The 17,332-nt window shown below is 40.6% G+C and overlaps 1 long non-coding RNA gene across 1 annotated transcript; it reads left to right on the top strand.

Moving 5' to 3' along the window:
• The first annotated feature begins 5,244 nt into the window (after positions 1–5,244).
• On the top strand, positions 5,245–15,949 carry LOC140714471 (uncharacterized). The gene is made up of 2 exons (XR_012095879.1): positions 5,245–5,294; positions 15,325–15,949. It is a non-coding gene; the product is annotated as an uncharacterized lncRNA (long non-coding RNA).
• The last annotated feature ends 1,383 nt before the right edge of the window (positions 15,950–17,332 follow it).

Raw genomic sequence — 17,332 nt, 5'->3', positions numbered from 1 at the left:
GACAAAATGTACAGTCAGGTTTCAAGTCAAGACTCTGGAATGAAAGAGGGGAGATGTCCAGTATAAAGAGTTTGGGAGAGGGGCCAGAGCAAGTGCTGGTGGGTGAGAGGTGGATCCAGATGGGAGGATGATAGGTAGGTAAGGGAGGGGCTATGGTGCAAATGATGTAAGAACCTGGGAGGTGATAGGTGGAGGTGACAATAAGCTGAAGGTTCTGATAGGAAAGGATAGTGGACTATGGAGTAAAGAGAGAGAGGTCAGGATGGGAACCAGTGGGAGAAATGTGTGGGTGATGATGAAATGGAGGTGATGGTGGGAGGGGATAGGGAAAGGTGTGGAACAGATGGGCTGCCGCTGGGATAAGGGGAAAATGAGACAGGGGAATAGTTACCAGAAGTTAAAGAAAAAGATGTTTATGCTGTCACATTGGAGAAGAACAATATAAGCTGATGTTCCTCTAATCTGCGTCTAGCTTCAATTTGATAATTGAAGACTCCTTTAAGATTGTTTTAGTTTCAGGCCAATGAGGTGATGCTATTGATTTTTAATCTGAAGGAAAAATTCATTAGAATGAAATCCCCACAGATAATCTAATTATCCTACTCGATGCAGTAAATTTTTTCCCCAAAATCAGTACACTATCAGCTTGAGAGCAGTAGATATGGCTGATGTTATCAGCAGTGAAAAGAAGACACTATTTAATATCTCTGTGGTGTTTTTGCTAAGATTTATTCAACATGGAATGTCCTTCAGCAACCAGACATTTTGTTTTCATTATGTGTGGTTGCAAGGTAAGTGTTTCTCCAAGTTCCATCATTTATCCCTTTGCTGTTTGTGAGAGTCTGCAGAATGTAAATTGTCCTTCATGTCTTGTTACTTTGCATTTGGACTTCAGAATCAGCATATAATCCAGCAAAGTGCTATCGACATTGTGGAAGATGAGTCATAGAGTAATACGTCAGAAAGAAACAATCCCCTCGACCATTATGGAGGAAAGTGGATAGTCGACATTTCACCTCCAAAGTCAAGGTCACGTTTAATGTCAAATGTGCAAGTACATGTACGCACAGGTGCAACAAAAAACTTACTTGCAGCAGCATCACCGGCATACAGCATCATTTAAGCAGTATTCACAAGATAAAACATTAATTAAATGTAAATGGTGTATAATTTTTATGAGAAACAACAGAATGAAAACAAAAATATCCATTGTAGTGTGAAGTGATTAAAGTGATCATAGTTTTGCTAAGCTGGTGATAGAGATTGTGCTGGTTAGTTGAAAAGAAGTAACTTTTTTTTGAAGCAAGTGGTGTGCAACTTCAGGATTTTGTACCTCCTGCTCATTGGTAGTTGTGAGAAAATGACATGGCCCAAATGGTGGGGATCTTTGACAATAGATGGTGCTTTCTTGAGGCAGTGCCTCATTTAGATAGAGCTGGTGATGGGAAAGGTTGTGCTTGTGATATATTGAGATGAATTCACAACTCTTAGCACCTTTGTATGTTCCTGAAGATTCAAATTGCCCAACCTAACCATGAGGCAACTAGTCAGGACACTTGCAACAGTGCACCTATAGAAATTTATTAGAGTTTTTGGTGACAGGCTGAATCTTTTGATCTCCTTGATCTTTTAAGAAAGTAAAGACACTGGTGTACTTTCCTTATGACAAAATGCTGGTGGAACACAACAGGCCAGGCAGCATCTATAAGAGGAAGTACAGTCGACGTTTCGGGCCAAGACCCTTGTGTGCATTACAAAGGGTCTTGGCCTGAAACATCAACTGTACTTCTTCCTATAGATGCTTCCTGGCCTGCTGCATTCCACGAGCATTTTGTGTGTGTTGCTTGATTTTCCAGCATCTGCAGATTTCCTCGTGTTTACTTTCCTTACGATTGTTTCTATGTGCTGGGCCCAAAACAGGTATCCAATATGTTAACACCCAGGATTTTAAAGGTGCCAAACCACTCCATCACTGATCTAGCAATGTGGACTGGCACATATTAACTCTCCTTCCTTTCCTAAACTCAACAGTAAGTTTTTAGTTTCTTGGACACTGAGCAAGAGGTTGATACTGCAACTCTGGTCAGCCAGGTTTCCCATCTCACTTCAGTAAACGGACTCATCTGAACAGAGATTGCACTATGGGTCTAGACCTGAAATGCCCACTGTCCATTTCCTTGCATAGATGCAACCTAACCTATTGAGCACCTTCAGCATCTTGTGTGTTACTGCAGATTCCAGCATCTACACTCTTGTATCTTCTTTGAAAAATATGTCCATGTTAACCATCAAGCATCACATATGATATTCCCATATTATTTTCCTCAATCTTATTAACTCCCTAATCCCTCCTTGCCCTAGATTCTACTACTTACCTGAGCACCAAAGACAATTCAGCTCATTAACTGACCAACCAGCACATCTTTGGTATCTGTTTTCTGTCTGTCTTCATTTTATTTTGTGTTGCATGTTTATTATGGGTAATTTGTCACATGGGTTGGGGTGTGGTAGAATTGAAGAGTATAGTTGGATATTTACATTTAGTTCAGTTTAGTTTAGTTAAGAGGGAGTGAGCCATGGGATGATTTTTTTTTGTTGACCGCTAATTAGAATGCTAATTTTGCTAACATCACTTTAGTTACATTTACTTTGCTTACTTCTAATCTCACTATAAGATCGTTCATCTTTGCAGGTTTCGTAATGAAGGATATAACATACTTTTTTTGAGTTGCAACTCAGTAGTACAGTGTCCTGTACTCAGTCTCTCAAGCGTTTTGGTTTGTTTTCAAGTAACCACTGTAGGAGGAAACTCGAAGAAATCTGTTTTGTCAAAGACAGAGCAAGCCAACATGCAGCATCCAAAGGCAAGATTGGACCTCAGGAGCTGTGAGTCAGCAACACTAACCACTCTGCTGCAAATGCTTTAAGGAGTCACACTTTGCACTTGGTCGACTTCAGTGAAGCCGCTTCACTTCATGAAGGATACAGATATGCATATGCTCCCAGACCTAGGTGGTATAAAGAAGCTCATGTGGGCCTTTAACATTAGCACAGACAATAAGGTGAAAAGTCAATTGTCTGTGTTGTCCCATCTCTGCTTATGGGTGGACAAGTCCAGATAGCAAGACCATTAATCCATCTTCACTTGAGACCTAGGTTTAATCCTGACCTTCAGAGTCATCTGTGTAGAAATGAATGGAAGTCCACAGACAAAGTATTAATTATTTATACATGCTGTTATCTTATAATTTAATTTCAAATCTATTAATTGTTCATTTTAATACAATAACTTTAATACTAGTTCTCAAGCAGGGCTGACCTGGTTCAATGCTGCATTGGGTAGCTGTAAATCTGTAAACAGTCAGATTCAGGAGCCATTGCTTTTTTGACCTGAATAATCAGAGTCAAGAGTTACAGAGCAAGGAAATGATTCCTTGGGTTCAAATTGTTCAAGCCAATCAAGATGCCCATCCAAGACAGTCCCTTCTGCCTATACTAGTCCCATATCTCTCTAAACTCTTCCTATCCTTCTACGTAACTAAATCTCTCTGAGGATCCTCACCTTGTTGTCGTGGTGGAGAGGCTTGTGAGTTCATGAGATTGCGAAAATGTTCTGTCTGGATCCTATCTCCTGGTAGGGTGATTCATGGTAGTAAGGTCAAGAGGGAGGTCCCAGGTAAAGAGCAATCCAACCAAGGTCTCAATGTTGGACCTGGCAGAAGATAATAACACATCACAATGGCAGCGAAGGCAGAGGATGGCTGTAGCAGTGACAAAATTGTACTCAACTCAAGTGATTGCACAGCTACCTGTCTAAATGCCTTTTAAATATGGTAACTCTATTCAGTTCTATTGCTTCCCCCAGCAGCTTGCACCATGTACCCCCACAGTGTATTATAAAATATTTTATGATTTAAAATTTGCAGTGAATAAAAAATAAATAATATCTTCTCCTTGGAGTTCAGACAGCATTGTGCGATAAATTCAATAGATGCAGCAGGTAAATGAATATGGCATGGGTGATGGTTAAGAAGGTTCACCTGTGTGGGTAGAACTAAATATACAGTAAGGTGTCTGAAACGAGTATTGTGCAAGGGGATAACGCTTGACGATATTTTTTATTTCTGGCAGATTTGTTCTTATTTGCTCATATGCGTGATCACCTTCTCACCCACACATCCACCGCTTGCTGGCTTTACGATTTCCTAATCGCCAGCTCGCCCACACCAATTACTCACTGGATTAGTAGATGGTCATCAACTTTCGGACACCTTTTATACTCAGTCTATGGATTGTGCAGTATGAGCTTGCTTACTGGCTCACAGGTACAACTGGCAGCCTCTATCAAGCTGGCAGGCAGCTCCTAACAGCATTTCCAACGCCAGATTATTATTTTTAAAAATGAGATCAGCAGAGGTATTTTAGAAAAGCTTTGCTACCCGATCATGCATCTGCGTTCTTAGTCATTTGCCACTTTAGAAATTACCTCATCAATCTCCCAATCTTCAATCTACCTGATACATTTTCTCTTCAGATAACTAGAGCCCTGAGAAAGAAAAAAAACTGTTGTTTTTGAAATTCACTCTCCTGCTATTTTAACTTTGTTTCACTCTCCATGGCCTGACCTGTTGAATAATACCAGTACTTCATGTTTTCATTGCAGAAAAAAAAGCTTTGCATTTTTAAAAAATGTGATCTAATGGATTTAAATAAATGTAGCAAATTAATACTAATGGAGTGTGATGCATCATGTTCATTTCAGATTAATCTCAATACCTCCTAGATGTTATATCTTTCTATTTATTTTACAGTGTTAAGTTTAAACATTGAATTCATAACACTTCTAATAAATTGTTTTACTCTGAACAAATCTTTTGTTGGTCTCTATCAAAGACTACGCTCGAAATAAATGACTTGTGGTTCATATGTTATACTGTCACCAGGAAAATGTTCTTCATGCCAGCTGATTAAGAGTGTCTCTGCATTTACTTTGCTGCTCAAAATTGGTTATTTCTGGTATATGCGATTTTGTTTCACCCTCTTATGTGTGTTGCTATGTGGTGCATCTTCCGAGCGGTGGAGTGTATCCAGAGATACCGGCCACGTGACAGACGCACTGCCACCTGGCTGGTCGGAGGACACACCACATGCCAATCAACATTTGGTCCCTCCCAACTAATCAATGCACACCTAAATTATTGGTCACCTTAATTGCATTATCTCGCCCAGCCCCATGCTATAAAAGGTGAGACTTGGCCTTGGCTTGCCCTCTCTTACAGACCACCACATTGGAGGTAAGTGCATTGATTTATGCTTGGGAAGGTCTACCATTTGTCCTGGTAAGGGAGCAGCAGCTATCCAAGGTCAAGGGGGATAGCTGTTGTAGTGCTTTTCCCTTGTTCTTTGTTTGTGTAACCGTACCCTGTCCCCACACTGCTTCCTGTGTATTGTAGTTGCTTGTGTTGACCCGACTTCCCCTTGTAAATAAATTCCTTATTATTAAAACTCTGTGTGTCCAGGCCTCTACTGTTGAGACTCAAAGAACCAGTTATTTTCCATCACAACATTTGGCGCTGTTAATGATTAATGATTTTTCTGAGCTATTTAGAACCTTGCAACATGGTTAGCCTCCACCCCTAACCTCAAAAATCTTCCTGTTTTCAATTTTCACATTATCATGACATAGGTGATTCTACATTCTTTTTTATATCTGTCTACAATTGTTCTCATCATAAAATTCAAATGAACATACCTCTAATATTCCAACAAACACAAATGAATTCACATGTAATAGTGTCAACACAACTTAAACTACTTGTTAATGGCTCTAAACCTGTACTTTCTCGTGTTTAGAAGAAAGAGATGGAGGGGGATCTCACTGAAACCTATTGAATATTGACAGGTTTGGATAGAGTGGACGGAGAGGATGATTCATGTACTGGGGTTCTAGGACCAATAGGCAGAGCATTTTGTGCATGTTGTTCTGGATTTCCAGCATCTGCAGGAAAGAGACCTTAGAGAGGCCTTGGATACCGAATTTTCAAAAATTTATGTTCAAGGAGATCTGTTAATTGCAAATATGCTTAGCCATTATAAGGACCATTTTGACACACAAAATGCTGGAGGAACTTAGCAGGCCAGGCAGCATCTGTGAAAAAGAATACAGTCGGTGTTTTGTACCAACATTCTTCAACAGAACTGGAAAAAACAATGAGGAGTCAGAGTAAGAAAGTGGGGAATGACATCAACAGAATTTTGAGAGATTGATGTTCATGTCATCAAGTTGGAAGCTACTCCCCATCCCCATTTCCCTCTCTCACCTCATCTCCTTATCTGCTTCTCATCTCCCTCAGGTGCTCTGCCCCTTTTTCTTTCTTCCACGGCCTTCTATCCTCTCCTATTAGATTTGCCCTTCTCCAGCCCTGTATCTTTTCCACCAATCAACTTTCCAGCTCTTTACTTCACCCTACCCCCTTCCCAGTTTCACCTATCATCTTATGGTTCTTCCTCCCCACCCCCAATTTCTTACTTTGCCTCCTCATCTTTTTTCCCAGTCTTGATGAAGGGTCTCAGCCTGAAATATCGGCTGTACTCTTTTCCTTAGATGTTGCTCGGCCAGCTGAGCTCCTCCAGCATTCTGCGTGTGTGGCTTGGATTTCCAGCATCTGCAGATTTGCTCTTGTTTGTGATAGGACAATGGTGACTGCTGGTTTTGTGCATAGGATCATTGTGGCTTTAAGTCTTAAATTATTTGATTCATTGAGACTGTCCAACTGTAGCACTGAGGAAATGGAACTCAAATCTGCAGCTCAACAGTCTAGGCAGCATGCTAATTCAATTGTTTAACCACCACATTATCCCATAATGCATTAAGCAGAGACTTGATAGAAACATTAACAATTATGAGGAGTTTTCATAAAGTGCAAAGTGAAAAAAATGATTCTTTCTGCCTGGTGGTAAGGAATTAGCTGGAAGGTCTTTGTAAACAGGGTATTACTCATTATGCAGAAGTTAGTTAAGCACAGAATATCTGACTAGAAACCTGCAGGAAGCAAAATCCATAATAAATTCTAAAAGCCAAGAAGTGAAAAATATTTAAAAGGGAATGGGACAGATATAGAAGCTTTCTCTCAGAGATACAATGGGATAAATTACCCCCTTCCGTGCTGTAAAAGCCTGCACAATTACAGTTACAAAAGCTTAAAAGCGTCATCAGTTTAAAATCACAGGGATTTTTACAGCTTGGAACTAAATGTTTGATAAAATGTACGCAGTCAGAGCCTTGGTATTAAACTCCTGCTGTAAGGCCCATTTATTGAATGTGTTAAAGAACTAAAAGTATCTTGCTTTCTTTGATTGAATTCATTGGAAGTGCAAAAGCTCTTTGTTCTTCCTTTGAAAGGTCTCCTTGTTAGAGCTAAATGTAACAGGACATGATGTCATGCTGGTGCAGCTCATAGAGCCGGCCATGAGAGGGACGCATGACATGTTGGGCTTGCACTTGTAAATATTTAACTCAAGGATTGCTGATCCATGTCTTGTGAAAGTACCCAAGCAGAAATCAAGAATGATTAGAAACATAGAAAACATACAGCACAATACAGGCCCTTCGGCCCACAAAGCTGTGCCGAACATGTCCTTACCTGAGAAATTACCTAGGGTTACCCACAGCCCTCTATTTTTCTGAGCTCCATACACCTGTCCAGGAGTCTTTTACAAGACTATCGTATCCACCTCCACCATCCTTGCCGGCAGTCCATTCTGTGCACTCACAACTCTGCGTAAAAAGCTCATCCCAGATATCTCCTCTGTACCTACTTCCAAGCACCTTAAAACTGTGCACTCTCATGCTACCCATTTCTGCCCTGGGAAAAGCCTCTGACTATCGACACAATCAATGCCTCTCATCATCTTATACACCTCTATCAGGTCATCTCTCATCCTCCATTGCTCCAAGGAAAAAAAGCCGAGTTCACTCTACCTATTCTCATGAGGCATGCTCCCCAATCCAGGCATCCTTGTAAACCACTTCTGCACCCTTTCTATGACTTCCACATCCTTCCTATAGTGAGGCGACCATGACTGAGCACAGTATTTCAAGTGGGGTCTGACCAGGATCCTATATAGCTACAACATTACCACTCGGCTCCTAAACTTAATCCCACAATTGATGAAGGCCACTGCACTGTATGCTTTCTTAACCACAGAGTCAACCTGCGCAGCAGCCTTGAGTGTCCTATGGACTTGGACACCAAGATCCCTCTGATCCTCCACACTGCCAAGAGTCTTGCCATTAATACTATATTCTGCCATCATATTTGACCTACCAAAATGAACCACCTCACACTTATCTGGGTTGAACTCCCAACTCCAACTGCCACTTCTCAGCTCAGTTTTGCATCCTATCAATGTCTCACCATAACCTCTGACAGCTCTCCACATATCCACAAGACTTCCAACCTTTGTCATCAATAAGTTTAGTAACCCATCTCTCCACTTCTTCATCCAGGTCATTTATAAAAATCACAAAGGGTAGGGGTCCCAGAACAGATCCCTGAGGCACATCACTGGTGACTGACCTCCATGATCCGTTTACAACCACTCTTTGCCTTCTGCGGGCAAGTCGGTTCTGGATCCACAAAGCAATTTCCCCTTGGATCCCAAGCCACCTTACTTTCTCAATAAGCCTTGCATGGGGTACCTTGTCAAATGCCTTGCTGAAATCCATAATTACATCTACTGCTCTACCATCATCAATTGTTTAGTCACATCCTAAAAACATTCAATCAGACTCATAAGGCATGACCTGCCTTTTACAAAGCCATGCTGACTATCCCTAATCAAATTATGCCTCTCCAAATGTCTATAAATCCTGCTTCTCAGGATCTGTTCCATCAACTTGCCAACTACTGAAGTAAAACTCACTGGTCTATAATTTCCTGGGCTACCTCTACTCCCTTTCTTGAATAACGGAATAACATCTACAACCCTCCAGTCCTCCGGAACCTCTCCCGTCCCCATCGACGATGCAAAGATCATCGCCAGTGGTGCAGCAATCTCATCCCTCACCTCCCACAGTAGCCTGGGGTACATCTCATCCAGTCCCGGTGTCTTACCCAACTTGATGCTTTCCAAAAGCTCCTGCATCTCCTTTTTCTTAATATCTACATGCTCAAGCTTTTCAGTCTGCTGTAAGTCATCCCCACGATCGCCAAGATCCTTTTCCATAGTGAATACTGAAGCAAAGTACTCATTAAGTACCTCAGCTATCTCCTCCAGTTCCATACCTACTTTTCCACTGTCACACTTGATTGGTCCTATTCTCTCATGTCTTATCCTATTGTTCTTAACATACTGGTAGAATGCCTTGGGGTTTTCTTAATCCTGTCCACCAAGGCCTTCTCATGGCCCCTTCTGGCTCTCCTAATTTCTTTCTTGAGCTCCTTCCTGCTAGCCTTATAATCTTATATCTCTCTATTGATACCTAGCTTTTTCAACCTTTCGTAAGCTCTTTCCTTCTTGACTAGATTTACAACAGCCTTTGTACACCACAATTCCTGTACCCTACCATCCTTTCCCTGTCTCATTGCAACTTACCTATACAGAACTCCACACAAATATCCCCTGAATATTTGCCACATTTCTTCCGTACATTTCCCTGACAACAGTGGTTTCCAATTTATGCTTCCAAGTTCTTGCCTGATAGCCTCATATTTCCCCTTACTCCAATTAAACACTTTTCTAACTTATCTGTTCCTTTCCCTCTCCAATGCTATGGTAAAGGAGATAGAATTGTGATCACTATCTCCAAAATGCTCTCCCACTGAGAGATCTGACATCTGACCAGGTTCATTTCCCAATACCAGATCTCCTCATGTAGGTTTATCTATGTATTGTGTCAAGAAGCCTTTTTGATCACACCCATCTAAACCCCTTGCTCTAGGGACATGCCAATCGATATTTGGGAAATTAAAATCCCCTATCACGACAACCCTGTTATTACTGCATTGTTCCAGAATCTGACTTCCTATCTGCTCCTCGATGTCCCTGTTACTATTGGGTAGTCTCTGAAGGAGAAGGAGATGAGTTATACAGCTCTCATTACATGCACGTGCAGTTCAACTCTTTGAGTGATTATGCAGAAAGTTTGAAGTTAATAACTTATCTCCTTTTACCTTGGGTCACGAATTTATCAATCACCCCTGCTGTGGACCACTTCTGGAGGTCCAAGACACCCACTTCTACAAAGAAGAGATCCATATGCTCTACGGCCACCGGACTAAGTGTGTAAATGTAGGAGGGGACTATGTTGAAAAATAAATGTGCTAGGTTTTCTAAAATTGACTCCTTCTACCTTAGGCCACAAACTTATCAATCATCCCTCGTATGTTCGATAATCTCTTCATTCATTTACTACCTAGATATAATTATCTATCTTGATAGCAAATAAAAGCTTCTCACCATATCTTGATGCATATGACAATAAGTGTTTTTTTTAATGCCTCCACTGGCAGTACCTACAGAAAGAGGAGCCTTGCACCCATAAGTCTGGTAGCTGTGAAAGCATTATCAGAGTGTGACTGTGCTCCCAAGAATCAGGTGTCACAATGGTGCAGCAAATAAAACCACTGCCTCACAGTTCCATGGACCTGCAGATTCAAGCCTGACCTTGGCCTTATCTGTGTTGAGTTTGCATGTTGCATTTGTGACAAAATTGGTTTCCCCTCACAGCCCAATGACAGAGGGGTTTATAAATACAGCTCTTTCCATCAAGGACATCTGCAACAGACAGCTTCTCAAGAAGGTGACATCAATCATCTGGGAGCCCCCATTATCCTCTTTGATGCTGCCATCAGGAAGGCAATACAGCAGCCTGAAGCTCCACTCCTCGAGGTTTAACAATATCTCCTTCCCCACTGCTATCAGATTTTTGAACAGCTCTGGAAAACGTTAATACTAACTTGATCTATATTCTTTGTTTCCTCTCCCAATCTTGCACTTATGAGGTTATGTTTATTTTATTGGTTATTTTGCCCAAGTGTACATTATGTAAAATTTATATTAATTTAACTTGATACTAACTTATATTCATCTTTATCTTGTAACGTACTGTGCTGCTGCAGCAAAAAACTTATTTTCATGGCATTTATTGTACCCAATTTATGTATGCCTGAACAGCATCAACACAAACTTGAACTTGAACTTCAATTTGAAAGTAATTGGACAGTGTAAGTTGCCCTTTGGAAGGAGTTGATGGAAATTTTGGAAGAATAAAATGGGATTAGTACATAAGGAAGTTCAATGATCAATGTGGACTGGGTGGGCATGATGACTGTATGAGTGGTATTGGTAGAATAAACGCAAGCAGGCATTTTCCACTGAGGTTGTGTGAGATGAGAACTAGAGATCATAGGTTAAGGGTGAAAGGTGAAATATTTAAGGGAAACATGACAGGAAACTTCTTTATTCAAAGGACTGTGAAAGTGCAGAACGAACTGCTAGCAGAAGTGGAGGATGTGGGTTGGATTTCAACATTTAAGAGAAGTCTGGATAAGTACATGGATGGGAGGCATACAGAGAACTATGGTCCAGGTGAAGGTTAATGGCACTAGGCATATTTGACATGTACAAGATGGGCCCAAATGCCTGTTTCTGTACTGTTGTGCTCTCTGACCCTATGATTCTGATATAGGCAGGAAAATTAGTTCCACTGCTAGGTAAAACTAGAGGAAGTGAATATAGAGCCTCAAGATTCAGGGGAATAGATTAATGACAGAGATGAGGAGGAACTAATTCTCCCATGAATACCCCAAGTCTGACTGTGAAAAGAGGATTAGGTATGGGACTAGCAATCCCATCCTGTAAAATCAGAAATTGTCCAGAACTGTGAAAACCCAAAAAGCTCAGATCTAAGGCTCTGTGAATGCACTTCCCACTGCTCGACCATGGACAGCCAATGTCACCTCTTAGGAGCAGCAAAAGAAGCAAGAAGAACAACACAGAGCCCAAAATTAAAATGGAAAGTACCTCTTCTATCTCCATGGGAAATTGGAATAAATCTAGGAGAGCACATGAACTAAGAGTTACCAGTAAGGACATGTTTTCTACGCAGTGAGATCTTTGCCACTCCCACCAAGTGTTCCCGTTCCTCTTTAAAAACAAAGAGCCAACTCTATGACACTACTCAACAATGTGTTCCAAAACCTCAGTATTCTCTGGAAGAGGAGGAAGAGGAACACTCAAATTCAGAGCAGGAGTAGCCTCAGAAAAAGTCTGTGGTTGAACTGATAGTTACTTTGGATCTGCATGTCTGAGTAACAAAGACTCTTGACCCTCTGAGGAAAGTATGTTAAACTCAGCACACCCCAGGATGGCAGTGAACTCCTTAGTACAGCTTCATCACAACAATGTAAGTTTAAACCTGAACTCTTGGTGAGGACCAGCAATGGTTGAGAGGGCATTCCAATGGCTGGACATAGAGTTTGGAGTATCACACCTACTATGTGTGTGAATTCTGGTGTATATTTTTTCCAAATACACTGACAAAGTATTGATGAATCTACTCTTCAAAATCAATTACAGTATCTGTTATTCCCTCACAACTCCTTTCAACTATATATTATCCAAATACATTTGCATATACTTGCACTAAATTACCTTTTAGTAATATTTTTAATGCACTGGTTAATGCAATTGAACAGATTCCAGTCTGGTCTTTGGAAGTGATTGCTGTTGAAGTAGTCCAAATTTTAAACTGTATTGGAGTCTGAACAAATGAATAAAAATTAAGACCAATGCTCTTTCCCACATTATATTCCATCTACCAATTCTTTTCCCATTCCCCACCATCTGTCTAAGTCCTACTGCATATTTCTTGCTTCCTCAACACTACCTGCCCCTTCACCTGTCTTCATATCATCCACAAACTTGGCTATAAAGCCATCAATTCCGTCATCCAAACCAACAACATATAATTTGGAAATAAGTGGTCCCAACCCCAAGCCCTGTGGGACACCATTAGTCACTGGAAACCAACCAGAAAAAGCCACCTTAATTCCCAAATAAATTTATTATCAAAAAAATATATATATTACAACTCTGAGGTGTACCCTCCCGTAGGCAGCCATGAAACAAAGAAACTCGATGCAACCCGTTCAAAGAAAACATCAAACACCCGACACATGATTAAAAAAACTAATTGCACAAACAGCAAAATGTGAGTGAACAAAGTGAACAAAACACCGAATATCAAACGTCAAACCAGGAGCCCGGCATTTTTCAGTTTAGTTCAACACCGTACCACTAGCCACAGCAGGCTTCATGCAGAGCCATTCTTCACTGAAATGCCCCAGTCCACATTGATCGCCTCAATCAAATCACTTAAAAACTTGAAAAGAAAAGAGTAACCACAATCCAGGAACCCCAACAACATGAACCTTAAAGGCAAAAAAATGAGCTTACAGCCTTGCCGATCAATTCTTGCAAAGTTGGTCCCAAGACTCATGCACTTTCCTCCAATAGCAGCTAGCGAGAGGGAGAGGCAGACATTGTCAAATACCCACCTATTCTCTGCTCTCATCCTTGTCAATTTCAACCCTGCTCGATGCCTCAATTGGACAGAAGCAATGGAGTTGATCATGGGCTCGTGTCCCATCTCCACACACTGCTCCAAACCTTACCGAACTCTCCCAGAGAGAGCAAAGATCACTTAATCAGGCCAAAAATACACCATCAAATGCAAATCACAGGCTCCAATCACACACAACTTAGTAATCGATCATATTTAACAGAAGAGGAAGTAAAAGAAGTAATTTTGTGAACTGTCTGCAGGACATCGACATTGGTCACGTTGTTTGTTGGTGCCATCTTGAAGTAGATCATAAATTGGGTAGTTTGTGAAGTCAAGAGTTATATCTTATCATGCTAATAAACTAGAAAGGCAAAAAGTGTAATGCAATCATGAGGAAGGTGTGCCAGTGGCTCTACTGTATGTCATTAGGAGTTTGAGGAGATTTGATGTTCATAGAACATAAACAGTACAGCACAGTACAGGGCATTCAGCCCACAATGATGTGCTGATCTGTTATCCTGTTCCAAGATCAATAACCCTTACCTCCCCATAGACCTCAAATTTAATTTCATCCAAATGCCTGTCTAAGAGTCTCTTAAATGTCCCTGGTGTATCTGGTTCTACCACCAACCCCGGCACTCCTGTTTCCATGCACCTACCACTGTCTGTGACCAAAAACCTGCCTCTGACATCCCATTATACTTTCCTCCAAATGCCTTAAAGTTATGCCTGCTTGTATTAGCCATTTCTGTCTGAGAATAAGTCTCTGGTTGTCCAATCTATCTATGTTTCTTATTGTCTTGTACACCTCTATCAGATCACTTCTTATCCTTCCTCTCTTTAAAGAGAAAAGCCTTCATTCACTTATGTCACCAAAGACTCCGACAAATGTCTTCAGATGTATGCTTGTGAGCATTGTGACTGGCTGCATCACACCCTGGTCAGGTGTCTCAAATGCACAGGATCAGCAGAGGCTGCAGAGAATTGTAGACTCAGCCAGCTCCATCAAGAGTACAACTGTTCTCACCTTCAAGGACATCTTCAGAAGGTGCTGCCTCAAGAAGGCAGCATCTATCATGAAGCATATTTACCATCCGAGAATGCCCTCTTCTCGTTAAAATCATCAAAGGAGGTATTAGAGCCTGAAGACTCAAACTTAATGATTCAAAAGCAAGCTTCTTCCTCTCCACTATCAGATTTCTGAGCAATCCATGAACAATGCGTACTATCTTAATATTGCTTTCCTATGTATTATTTATTTATTTTTATAATTTATAAGTTTTAATGTTTTTGCTCTCTACTGCTGCTGCAGATCAGCAAACCTCATGTTGTATGTCAGTGGTAATATATATGATTCTGATCCTGTAGAATAGAGTGGGTCTCTTTTCAAAAATGAAGAGGCTGGGAATCTGAAATAAATTGAGAAAATGCTGAATGCACACCATCAGGCAGATTTTGTTGTAACAGAAACAGAGTTAATATTTCAGTTAGTGATTTTTAATTTGGATCACATTCCAAACCTTTTGTCTTATGAGTCTTCTGGATTGCAGAGTCAGTAATGTACCAAGAAAATCTATGGAAGTAAACAGGTAGTCGATGTTTCTGTCCGTGAGGCAATAGAGAATCCAGTTGCACTGAGAGTTACTGAGACCCAGTTCTTGGAGCTTAGTTATGAGTTTCAAGGTGATGATAGTGTTGAATTTTGAGCTGTACTCAATTAAGGGCATCCTAACTCATTCATCTTCATTGTCTAGTTGTTCCAGAGCTGAGTGAAGAGCCGATGAAATGGCATATGACGGTAAGACAAATTAGACTGGATTCAGTTCGCTCCTCAGGCAGAAATACTCCTGAACAGAATGGAAAAGGTTACAAAAAGTTACCCACCTTGTCACTCTTACAGAGAGAGCTGCATCAAGAAGGCAGCATCTATCATGAAGATCGTTTCCCATCCTGGAAACACCATCAATCATCAATGACCCCCACCTATTAGGCTATGCCCTGTTCTCATTACTACCATTGGGCAGGAGGTACAGAAGCTGTCAGTCCCACAACACCATGTCCAGGAACAGATATTACATTACAACCATCTAGCTCCTGAACTAGCATGGATAACTTCAAACAGCACTATTCTGAACTGGTTCTACAACTACAGACTCACTTTCAAGGATTCTCTACAACTCATGATCTCCGTTCTTTTTTAATTGGCACAGTTTGTCGTCTTTTGCACAGTAGCTGTTTGTCAATCTTTGTTTCTTTATAGATGTTTTGTGAAATTCCATTGTTTTCTTTTTTTTCCTGTAAATGCCTGTAAGAAAATTCATCTCAAATTAGTATATGGTAACATAGGTATACTTTGATAATAAATTTACTTTGAACTTTTGAATGTATTGAATCACAACCCTTTATCTGGATGGAAAGAAAGAGAAGCGATAGCTAGTATAAAAAAGATAGAGAGAAGGAGTAGAGCAAGAGCAGGCAGATGATAGGTGGATCCACATGAGGAAGTGAAAGGCAAATGGGAGGGGGTGGGGCAGAATGGAAATGATGTCATAAGCTGTGAGCTGATAGGTGGAAAGTGTTGCATTGGTGAAACTCACATCCAGTCAAAGTATGAACACATATTTGGGGGATTTGAAATTGCCTGAGTTTTTAATGGCTTGTGAATTATGAGCATCAAATAAAACAACAATGAAAAATTACAGGGTTCCCGATGATTAATGAATGTTAGCAATGCCTGAAAAATTCATTATGCTGAGCTTGGCAAACAGTCCACAAATGCTCTCTGCTGCAGAATATTTACAGCATGGAAAACAGGTCATATATTCTAACTTTAATACCTGTATCCTTCAGTCTAGGTTCCCCTTATGCTATTTTCCCTAATTCTCAAATACACTCAGTGGCCATTTTATTAGGTACACCTGTACACCTGCATGTTAATGCAAATATCAAAACAGCTATTTATGTGGCAACAATTCAAAGCATAAAAACACACAGGGTTCAGTTGTTGTTCAGGCTAAACCTCAAATTGGGGAAGAAATTGACATGGAATGATTGTCGGTGGCTTGAGTATCTCAGAAACTACAATCTTGCACAACAATCTCTAGAGTTTACAGAGAATGGTGTGCGAAACAAAAATCTAGTGGGTGATAGTTCTATGGGTGAAAATGCCTTGTTAATGGGAGAAGTCAGAGGAGAATGGCCAAACTAATTCAAGATGACAGGAAAGCAACAATAGCTCAAGTAACCACGCGTTACAACAGTGGTGTGCAGAAGAGCATCTCTGTACACACATGTTGAACTTTCAGGTGGATGGGCTACAGCAGCAGAAGACCATGAACATACACTCAGTGGTCACTTTATTAGGTACAGGAAGTCATTGTGTGTAAATCTCAAAATTCCTGAGAACACTCATAAGTCATTCAACATCAGTGAAGGTAAGAAATAACAAATTTCATGACATATGCCAGTGATGTTAAACCTGATTCTGAGGTGCCTAGGCCTCAACACTCTCTTGCTGTTGCTGTCTCAATATGAAAAAAAAACTACTCTTCATCACGTCTTGAATGCTTAAACTTTTAGTTTGTAACTATCTTCCCTAGTTCTAAACACTTCCTTCAATGGAAACATCTAAAAACATCCTGAAAAGACTTTGTATTCTTCAGTGAGACTCTTCCAAACCCATCTTAGTTTCTATTCCAGGGAATTCCAGCATCCCAGGAGTTAGTTTGCTGAACCTTATCAAGCACATGCTTTCTTCATTGA

The sequence above is a fragment of the Hemitrygon akajei genome, chromosome 21 (genome assembly GCF_048418815.1).
Source record: "Hemitrygon akajei chromosome 21, sHemAka1.3, whole genome shotgun sequence".
NCBI classification, from domain to species: domain Eukaryota; kingdom Metazoa; phylum Chordata; class Chondrichthyes; order Myliobatiformes; family Dasyatidae; genus Hemitrygon; species Hemitrygon akajei.
This window is presented reverse-complemented; position numbering and strand designations above follow the sequence as displayed.